General features: G+C 43.1%; 1 pseudogene; it reads left to right on the top strand.

Annotated features, from left to right (window-relative positions):
- Window positions 1-8,177: 8,177 nt before the first annotated feature.
- On the top strand, window positions 8,178-8,384 carry LOC143640327 (guanine nucleotide-binding protein G(I)/G(S)/G(O) subunit gamma-5 pseudogene; annotated as a pseudogene).
- The last annotated feature ends 2,953 nt before the right edge of the window (window positions 8,385-11,337 follow it).

Here is an 11,337-nt window from a genome sequence, read left to right as displayed (position 1 = left end):
TTGGCTCCCTGCCTTCAGGTATACAGGGCCTCACTCAGTCTCAGGCAAGGGCCTTTTAAGTCCTAAGCTAGATGTGACACATCTCCTTGACAATCTGGTCCTCAGTTTCCCCACTAGAAAAGGATGTAATTTCCCTCAGATTCTCAAAAGAGGACATGGCCTTTCCAAAGGCAAAGACTTCCTGCTCTGGGATGAAGATTTTAGGTGTGTCCGCCCCCTGCCCCCAGCCTAGGATTCCTAGGATTTCCTTAAGAAAGACCCTTGGATCAGGCTCATTGCTTCTTGAGCATTAAGTGGGACATAGAACATTCCTTCCTTTGAGGTCCTCCACCATACCCTCTACCCTAAGCCTTGGGCCAGTCTTGTGACTCCTTGCCAAGTTGAGAGCACCCAACTGGGCTGCACCCCCTTCCCTTTTTGCCCCCTTCTCATTTCTGCTGAATGTGCCCTTGATTCTCAGACATGCCCCACCCAATCCTTGGCCCATGGATAAGGCAAGGGGTGTCATAGGGGACCAGTTATGGGGCCCACTGTCCACCTACCCAGGAAACTCTGCCATCCCTGGGCCAGAGCCAAGAAATGGCCCCCACACCTGCAGGGCTACCAGGTGCCCACAAGCTCCTAGAACCGTAATGCCAGATTCGTGGGACCCCAATAGACCTCCAGGAGCCGAATCTGATGCAATTACACAAGAGTCTTTATTGCAGGCTCGCACCTGGACTCTCAACCGTTTGCAATACAGCGGTCCTGAGTAGTGAGTCCCAACCCTTAGTTAGTGAGAATTTATAGGTTTTGGGGGGATACACTATGCATCACAACATCACACAGAAAATCATTTTATACCGTGGGAAAATCAAACAACAATTCTTAACATTGATGAGCACATTCACTGGCCGGAACAAGTTGGGTAATGGTAGTGGGTGAATTCAAATGGTGGATATATTTGAACTGATTGGTTTAGGCCCGGAAGGGTTGCAAGAGTCTCTATGCCAAACTGCAGGGTTGCCTAATCATGTTATACATCACGGAAACTACTGGGAGGTCACCTGACATTTCAGATATTTTTCCTGTCTCCTGCTGATTGGTGGTTGCTAGGGGGTTGCTATGGGTCCTCACCTAGCTTAACTGAGTCAGGGTCACCTAGCACCACAGATCCCATTTGTTAAACAACTCAGCAGGGTGGGTATGTGCCTAAGAACCTTCTGTGTGTTTTTCCAAGGACAAGAGTCATGCCCCCTCCCTCTGGACAGGCCTTGAGGTAGAAGCTGATTTCTCAAAAATGGAGTCACATCAGTTTCTCAGAACCTGGGATGGAGAGCCTAGCATCTCCAGACCTTTCCTCATGGGCCTCTTGGGAAGTCAGGGCATATAGGATGAGACTCAACCTAGTCACCCAGCTCTGCCGCCAACTAATGTGCCACAGGAGAATCTGTCTTCCCTTTGCTAAAACTTGGAGTGCTCAAGGTAATCATAGATATCACACTGAGGGTCACAGACTCTTAAGTCTTTAGGGAGGGTAGGGACTCAGGGATACCTCATCCAGCTGTCTGCCACCCCCAGTTTTGCAGATGGGGCTCTTAGGTCCTGCAGAGGGAAGAGTTTGCCCAAGATAACCTGGTGGCATCAGCCTGATGGCTTTCTCTGGTTCCCAGGGGACCACTCTCATTCCTGCTTCCAGGGCCATTCCAGCAGGGGAAGGGCTTGGACAGTGACCACAGGGCCCCACTCTCTAGGCAAACTTAGAGCTGGCAGTGAAGTCAGCACAGGGCTGTCTACTGAAAAGGCGGCCAGTTTGAACCCCTCTCCAACCCTGCACTGTGCCCATAGTGCTCCTGCTGCCTCTGGCTCAGCCCTGTCCTGCTCTGCCCTGAGGGCCCCACCCAAGAAGGCCTGCAAGTGGCTGAGGGTGAGGCAAGGCTAGGACCCCTGGGGCAGAGGAGCTGGTTGTCTGAGGAAGTGGGGGTGTCCTGCCCCTTTTACACACTTTAGAATTCCTTTGTTCTCATGCCTTCACTTCCTCACAACCTGCTTACTTGACCTAAAAGATGGAGTGATCCAAGGGCCAGAAGGAAGTGGATCAGGGGTCCTGGCAAGAAGGGAGCAGCCTAGGAGGCATTCATTAACAGCCCCTACAACTCCCTGCAGGGAGGAATAATCCCTGGAGGCTGGTAACCTTGGCAACAGGTGGAAAAGGGGAAGTGCTCTAGAGGTATTAACATTTTATTACTTTTCCTTTCAAACCAGCCTCCATCTTTCTGATCAGACCCATTATTTATTACTTGCACTGTCCTTTTGTCCCCACCAACAACACTTTCTGAATATGTGTCCTATGAAGACAATGAAATTTGATTCCACGTGTACAGACCACTGATTACTTCAATTTTCCTTACTTCCAATCACCTCTCCCCGTACCTTCGACCTCCCTGCTTCGTTATCATAAATATCCCTAAACCTTATGGGGGAGAGATCTGAGACTTGATCTGTCTTCTGGCTTGGCTGCCTCCTAAATAAACCTTTTCCTGTTTGCAAAACTGGTCATTTTGAGATAGTAATTTGGGAAGACAGAGAGACATACTAAGTGTCAAAAGCAGCGCCATAAACCGCTAAATGTGAAAGGCTCCCTCCAACACTTGCAACTTTGAGGGCAATGTGCAAAGGAGGGTGTAAAATTGTGTACCTCTATCCTGCCTCCACCTCTAGACCAGCCCCTAGCTATCCTCCCTCTGCAAATACTAACACCCCATACCAACAGGTTGCTGTCTGTCTCTCTGGAGATAGCCTGCTTTTCCCCAAAGGGGTCTCTCTCTTAAGATAAGCCCCCATTCTTCCTTGAATATGTATCTACTTCACAAATAAACCTCTGTCTCTGCCTTTGACTGGTGCATGGTAAAATTCTTTTCTGTCATGTCTGCAAGAACCCTGCTGGCCCTGAGTCAAGTTCTCCCTTTCTCTGGAAACTTCTCAGACCATTCTTCAGAGAAATATCTTCTCCTGTGACAGGTTCAGTGATTGGCATGCCATCTATGGGAGGCGGGTGGCCAGGACCATGCCTAATTCAGTAACTGACTGTCATGGAGAAGAGATCTCTTCCAAGAAGCGCAGCAAAGAATTTCAGCATGAGTCTGGCAAAGGCAGAGACAAAGGTTTATTTAGAAAGTAGATACACATTTAAGGGAGAATGCCATCTGTCTCAAGAGTGAGAAGCCCCTCCTTGAGTTGGAGGTCCAACATTTGTAGAAGGGCCATAGTCAGGGACAGGACTGAGGTGGAGACAGGGTGGAGCTGCACAATTGTAAGCTCAGTTTTCCCTGAGTTTATGTATTTCCCTCATTTTACAAGGACATGAGCCAAGAGCCTGTCAAGATTTTAACACAGTGACTCCCACTGCTTGCCTGTCCTCAAGCTTGTCTCTTTTGTCTAAAGAAAACACAGAGACCAAGCTAGAATTTCATAGGACCAAGCAAATGGGGAAAGGGTCGAGAAAGGAGTGCAGGTTTGGGGTTTGGGGAGGGAATACTGAGAAGATAGCTCTGGCTGTCTCCCTATTCATTCGTACCTACTCCCTTTCTTGCAGTTTTGGAGAGAATACAGGTATCGGGGGAAGGCAGCAAAAGGGGTGGGGGGAGGCTTTCTTTTTGCCCCAGTGGTATCTGAAGAGCCAAAGTGGGCAGCAGGACAGAAGCTGACTCTCTTGCCTAGCTGACTCACAGTTTTTATTATTTGATTGCTTGTTTTCTTTTGGCTGACTATACCTACCCTCAATTTTGCCTAAACACACACACTGGCTCATTAATTTAGAGGCATATGCTGAATACCCACCAGTGACAAGAGTAAGATGTGACCCCGTGCTCATTGTTCACAGACCTAGAAAGGGAGATGGACACTTAAAGAGTTAGTAAAAAAGATGAAAAGTGCCAAAACAAGTAGGACTGTCTGTGAATTAATCATACCTTTATATTCTGCTTTTTGTTGTTATTGTTGTAGTTTTTAAATAAGGGACTGCTTCTTTGGGGTTATCCATTTCCTAAAGACAGTAAAAAACTGCCTAAGGCACACCTCTTATATGCATACCAACCACTGGGGGTGGGGGCTATACTTCTAACCTCTTCTTTTAGCAAGCTCTTAATGTTCCCTTTACCTAATTGCCCCAGGGCCAGGTACCAGATTGCAGGAGACATTCCTAAATGCTGCAGCCTGTTGGAGTTAGCCAAACCAAACAATTCAAAACTTATGCTCCTTTACCCAGTCCTTCCCTTAAAAACCACAATAAAGGCTCTGACCTTGTTTTCTGACTGACCTGGTATTTCCCTGTGTGCTCCCCATTCACAGCCTGCAGTGCCTTCTCTTTGTAGGGATCAGTAGTATAAGTCCCTTCTTCCTTCATGACAGTACTTTCTTTGTCTATGTGACTTAACACACATTTCAAACAATCCTGGGATTGGGTATGATGGTGCATACCAGTAATCCCAGCAGTTCAGTAGGCTGAGACAGGAAGATAACAAGTTCAAAGCCACCTCAGCAATTTAGCAAGGCCCTGTCTCAAAATGAAAAATAAAAAAAAAAGGCTGGGGATGTATGATATACTCAATGATTAAGTGCCCTTGAGCTCAATCCATGGTGTCCAAACAACCAAGGGAAAAAAAAAAAACAACCACCACCATTTCTGGTTACACTTAAAACAGTGAATACCTATATCTCCCCTACTATTTTGTTTAGTATAAACAAACATAACTAGATAAGAGTTTGTTCCCCACATGGGTTCTGTTTCATCATTCTCAGAGCAAAGAGTCTACTTATTGGTTTATGAACTACCTTAGTATTCCTGGGATGCTAAAATAAAAAATAACAAATTTATTCCTCACAGTTCTGGGGACTGGAAAATGTAAGGTCATGGTACCAGCTTTCCTGACTCAGAAATAACTTCCTGCTGTGTCCTCACTTATTGAAAGGGGCAGATAAGCCCCCTTGGCTTATTTTGAAGAACACTATACCATTTTTAAAGATAGTAATCTCTGGCAGTAGGCATGCACTGTATACAGGAATATAGGGCTCTGCCCTCATGACTTCATCATCTCCCATAGGTCCCACTTCCTGATGCCATGCCCTTGGAGGCTTAGAAATTCAACATATGAATTTGGGGGTTGGAAGTAGGAATACAAACATTCAGACCATAGCAAGAATTTTTGTTTAAGAAACTGGGTGGGGGCCTGGGGCTGAAGCTCAGTGGTAGAGCGCTTGCCTCACCCGTGTGAGGCACTGGATTTGATCCTCAGCACCACATTAAAAAATAAATTCATAAACAAAAATATTGTCTCCATCAACAACTAAAAAAAAGAAAGAAAGAAAGAGGGGCTGTGGATGTGGCTCAAGTGGTAGCGTGCTCACCTGGCATGCTCAGTGCCCTGGGTTTGATCCTCAGCACCACATGCAAATTAAAGATGTTGTGTCCGCTCAAAAAAAAAAAGTATAAAATAAATATCAAAAAATTCTCTCTCTCTCTCTCTCTCTCTCTCTCTCTCTCTCTCTCTCTCTCTCTTTAAAAAAAGAAAGAAAGAAACTGGGTGGGATTTGGAGGCGGTTGCTGGGGAATTTTGAGGAATTAGGAATATCCTATATGTAATGAATTCTTAGTAAGTTTCAAACAAAAACCAGGTAGTCTGACAACTTCTGAATATCAAAGAAAACTATTCATTTCAGTAACTTCAATTGCCAGGCTCCTCTGTGTTTGCAAAGTATCTTTATAGCTAATCTGTCATTACTCACATTACTGATAATAGTTGAGAGATGCTATAAGACTCACTTGGCTTGAAATACCGTGGCCAATAACCTGGGTTTCCTCCTACTCTATTTGGTATAAATTGCCTAGTTATAGCCTCTATCAACGGGTAATTTAAGTTATCTGGCAGGGGAGAAATGTCTCTCTTTGATGATTTGCAGCTGTTGAAGATTTCTAGTAACTAGCTTGACATAGAAGTGTGGGGATGTTTCTCTAGAAATCAGCTTAGAGGGCTGGGGTTTTGGCTCAGTGGTAAAGTGCTCGCCTAGCATGCAGAAGGCACTGGGTTCCATCCTCAGCACCACATAAGTGTACAATGAAGATATTGTGTCCACCTAAAACTAAGAAATAAACATTTTTTTTTTAAAAAAGAAATATCAGCTTAGGGTTTAATTCTGCTTATTCAGCGTATTCTTAGATGACCCCTAAAGCTCAAGTGTTGGAGAGTTGGTCCCCAATGCAGCAGTGTTCAAAGATGGGGGTCTTTGAGAACAGATTAAATCACAAGGACTCTGACTTTAACAATGCATTCATTCATTTATAGTTCAGAGTTTACTGGGTTTTGAGTGAGAGGCTTTGTTATAAAAGCAAATTCTCCTTTGCTTCCTAGGCACCACGAGGTCAATAGCTTTGGTCTACCACATGCTCCCTCAGTGATGTTCTGCCTCACTATAGACCTAAAAGCAACAGAATCAGCTAATCAGAGAATGAAACCTCTGAAACTATAACCCAAATATAAATATTTTCTCTTTTCTAGTTGTATATCTTAAGTATTTTGTCAGTGACACAAAGCTGATCAACAAACTGAATTCCAATCTTTTCCTTGGACATATTACCACAAATCAGTTTGGATAATCACTTTGGCAGACACTGAGACTGACTGGGGCAGGATAGGTGTTCAATAAAATTTATTGCATATTCAGTTGAATGAATGGAAGCTTTACTGCATCAGTTCCAGCTGTGATTTGCATAGAACAGGGTCCAACTCTAGTTATACAAAGCAAATAGAGAAATTCCTGGAAGGGTATCAGGAGTTCATAGAATTACGGCAGTTATCTGGATTGTGGCAGATTGCAGAATCAAGGCAGTTCCAGGGAGCTGGCACAAATCCACAGGTTCATGAATAATCTGTCCCTAGAATTGCCATTAGCCCCACCTCCAGCATCCCTTCTGATCCAGGATTCAAATTCCTGGGACTTCAATGGTCTAAATTACCTGTTTGAAATAATTAACCCAAAGGAGATAAAAGAAGGGTCTTCAACTCCCAAGATGGGAGGCTGCAATGGAAGACACATACTAAGAATTGTTCCAATAAAGCCTTCACACAATAAGAAAAATTTCAAAAAAGAATATGGTGGTAATAGAAGAGGGGAATTAGATATTGCACTGTGAAGAAAGACAAATGTCATTCACATTGATACTAAAAGAGAGATGGGCTGGGTGGGGGGCGGGGCGGCGGTGACTGGTAAAGTAGGAAATATAAGGGTGTAGTTTCAGAAGAAGAAAAAAGTGACCATCACAGTCCTCATGTAGCTGGCCAGACAGCTACAAGAACCTGGACAATGGGGTACAGAAAATAAGTATTTCATGGAGTTCCCAGGCTAACATAGGAGCTGAACAAATATTTGTTCATTGAATTCACAAGAAAATGGAAACCTAAAACATGCTATTTAGATACAAGGAACTGAGTTTCCTTCTGTTAGCTCAGTGGGGAATGTGTCCCCATAGACAGTGACTCATCCTTAGAACCAGTTGAGACTTCCCATTTACTCTTAGGCCCTTATCAAAGATACTGGGTTATCTTTTGCCTTCTGTGTCAGAAGTATGGGGTCTCCATGAAGTTAGTCTTGGGCTTTCCCAGACTTCAGCTACACTGGAATGACTGCTTGCATGCTCCCAAGAGACATGCTTCTCTTTCTGGGTTTTCAGATAAAGAATCAGCCCTTAACCAGGTGAATGAGAAGTAAAACTCTATTGATACATGTTGTGTCAGAATGCATTCTACTGTCATGTAGAATAGAACAATTTAAAAAAAAAAAAGAATCAGCCGTTAATTCCTGGCAATTATTTATCTCTTTTTCTATAAGAATCTCTTTTCTAGCCAATCGCAGTGGTGCACAACCAGTAATCCCAGTGGCTCGGGAGTCTGAGACAGGAGGATCCTGAGTTCAAAGCCAGCCTCAGCAATGGCGAGGTGCTAAGCAACTCGTGAGACCCTGTGTCTAAAGAAAATACAAAAAAGGGCTGGGAATGTGACTCTGTGGTCAAGTGCCCTGAGTTCAATCCACAGACCCCCTCAAAAAAAGAATCTTCTCTGCTGCACGCTGCCCAGTCATCTGGCCCAGCTGACGGTGACCTGTGGACTCTCTGACAGAAGAGTCACCTGGCCCTCGAATGCACCATGTCTTGTTCCTCCAGCGTTGACACTATGAAGAAGGTGGTTCAGCAGCTCTGGCTGGAGGCCGGACTCAACCACATGAAGGTTTCCCAGGCAGTTGCTGACTTGAAAAAATTTTGTCTGCAGAATGCTCACCATGATCCCCTACTGACTGGAGTATCTTCATGTACAAGTTCCTTCAGACCCCAGAAAGTCTATTCCTTTTTGTAGTCATCTTTCTGAGGTTTCCCAAACCCACTGCTCAAGAACCAGTGAATATTCAAGAGAGCTTAATTTGAAGCCTGTACAAAAAATTTCCCTGTAACACATGTACCAAAATACAATCTTCTACTTTTGTCAATCCTTAACATCTACCTCTCTGAATTTTCATGAATTTCTATTTCACAATGGTAATTATTTTATATACACTGGCAGCAACATACAATAAAATATTAATTTATTTTTTAGTACCGGGGATTGAACCCAAGGGCATTCAACCACTGAGCCACATCCCCAGCCCTATTTTGTGTTTTTATTTAGAGACAGGATCTCACTGAGTTGTTTAGTGCCTTGCTTTTGCTGAGGCTGGCTTTGAACTCTCGTTCTCCTGTCTCAGTCTCCCCGGCTGCTAGGATTACAGGCACGTGCCACTACACCTGGCTCAAAATACTTGGTATTAAAAAGAAAAAAAGAAAACAAAAAAAACTTTCTTCTTCCTCTTGCAGAGAAGCCACATAACCCAGATATTGAATCCTGGTGTACTATAAATCTGAATTTCAATCTTAGGTCTTTCCCATATTTGCTGGTTGTCTCATCTTGTTGAATATGACCAGAGCCAGTTCATTACTCTGCGAAACTCCTCTCCTACAGGAATTTTGAGTGAAAATATACTTAAAGTTCCAGACACATAAAATACTGGATTTCTCATGATACCCAGCCATTAGGTCGTGTCCAAAAGATAGACCTATTAAAAATAATGCTCAAGGGCTGGGGATGTACCTCAGTGATAAATTGGTTGCTTGCATGAGGCCCTGGGTTCAATTCCCAGCATTTAAAACAAAAGAAAAGTTCAAGATACCACCTCCCCTCACTCCAAAAGAATATGTTAGACAGGTGTGGTGGCACCTGTGATCCCAGTGGCTTTGGAGGATGAGACAGGAGAACTGTGGGTTCAAAGCCAGCCTTAGCAACTTAGTGAGGCATTAAGAAACTCAGTGAGACTCTATCTCTAAATAAAATACAAAAAACATGCTGGGGATGTTGCTCAGTGGCTAAGCACCCCTGGGTTCAATTCCCAGTACCAAAAAAAAAAAAAAAAAAAAAAAAAGAATATGTTAGCTGGAACATGAGACTGATCAAATTATGTGCATGCAAGGATATGGTATAATGAATCCCAGTATTATGTAAAATTTTACTAATAAAAATAAATAAATAGATTGCAATTTTTTACTTGGGGGAAAAAAAGCAATGTATTTTCTTATCAACAACCCCAGAGTAAATCTGTAAATCAGATGGCTTGCATCATAAGTGTATCTGGTGGGTACAAATAATCATTTTCTAGAAACCCATTATTTTGTCAAAAAGCAACATTTCATTAGGTACTATCAGAGCTTGAATAAAATTTCCCAGTAAAATCTCTCCATTCTGGTCCAACGGTGTCATTCAGTGATGGAGCAATTGCCTAGCTCATGTGAGGCTCTGGGTTTGATCCACAGCACAGGGATCTCCCAAATCCTTTAAAGAAACAAGTGGTTCGGTACACAAAGATGTTTGTTAGATAGAAGGAAGGTCACCACAGTGTAAAGGTAACATGTAAAGCTTGGAATTACTACAGAGAATTAAATAAATTATAATATAAAATATAATAATTTGTTATAGATTTTTATGTAGCCGTCGTTAAGAGATTCTGCAGAAATATATTTACTCACAAGTGGCTTTCTGAGGTAGTAGCATGCAGTGAGAGTGGTCTGTCAGAGATTCCACCACGGGTATGGTCGGGCCAAAAGCACAGAAGGCAATGGTGCAGCCCATCACCCTCTTCTTCAGATGCTTGCAAAATAGGTGCCAATTTCACGGGTGGTTCTATGAGCAAATGAATATAATGATAAGAGCTGTATCATTGGTTTTGATGAGTACATGAGCATTGTATCAGATGATGAGAACAGATTTATTTTAAAACAGTCAAGAAAACAACTGGGTTGGATCATACTAAAAGAAGATAATATTGGGCTGGGTACAGTGGCGCCTGCCTGTAATCCCTGCAGCTTGGGAGGCTAAGACAGGAGGATCTCAGATTCAAAGCCAGCCTCAGTAAAATCAAGGTGCTAAGCAACTCAGTGAGACCCTGTCTCTAAAATAAAATACCAAATAGGTCTGGGGATATGGGCTCAGTGGTCAAGTGTCATGAGTTCAATCCCCAGTACCCCCCCACCCAGAAAAAGAGATAATATTATTCTGTCACAAAGTGCCTCCAACTAGAAATGATAACTGAAAGGCTGGGACTGTAGCTCAGTGGTAGAGCACCCGAATCACACATGTGAGGCACTGGGTTTGATCCTCAGTACCACATAAAAATAAATAAAGACATTGGGTCCAACTACAACTAAATATATATATATATATATATATATATATATATATATATATATATATATATATATATATACACATATATTTGGGGGAAACATTTTTTTCATATAGTTTTTGTTACCTTTTTGATATTATCAGATGAGAATGCTGTGGGGTTGATTTTATTTTAAAAAGTTCTGGGCCTGGACAGTGGCACATGCCTAATTCAGGAGGCTGAGACAAGACTATCACAAGTTGAAGGCTAGCCTTAGCAACTTAATAAAAAGTAAAAAGAAATGATCATTGCATCCTTTTTGCCTTGATATTAGCCTCTTTAAGGACCCCATTTTTTGGTACAGGGGATTGAAATAGGGGCTTTCACATGCTAGGCAAGTGCTCTACTAACGAGCACCATACCCAGCCAATCCCCCTTGATTTTAGACAGGGTCCACCTGAGTTGCCCAAGCTGGCATCAAATTTGCCATCTTCCTGCCTCAACCTTTTGCATAGTGGGAATGAGGAGACATGTCCTGCAATGACTGGCTGAGACTAGATTTTTCAAAAAACTTTTTCTCAAGGATATCTCTTAAGAAGATACAGGAACAAAACTGTGTCC

The sequence above is a fragment of the Callospermophilus lateralis genome, unplaced genomic scaffold (genome assembly GCF_048772815.1).
Source record: "Callospermophilus lateralis isolate mCalLat2 unplaced genomic scaffold, mCalLat2.hap1 Scaffold_181, whole genome shotgun sequence".
NCBI lineage: Eukaryota > Metazoa > Chordata > Mammalia > Rodentia > Sciuridae > Callospermophilus > Callospermophilus lateralis.
The sequence above is the reverse complement of the archived record's forward strand: the minus strand, read 5'-3'. Positions and strand labels throughout refer to the sequence as shown.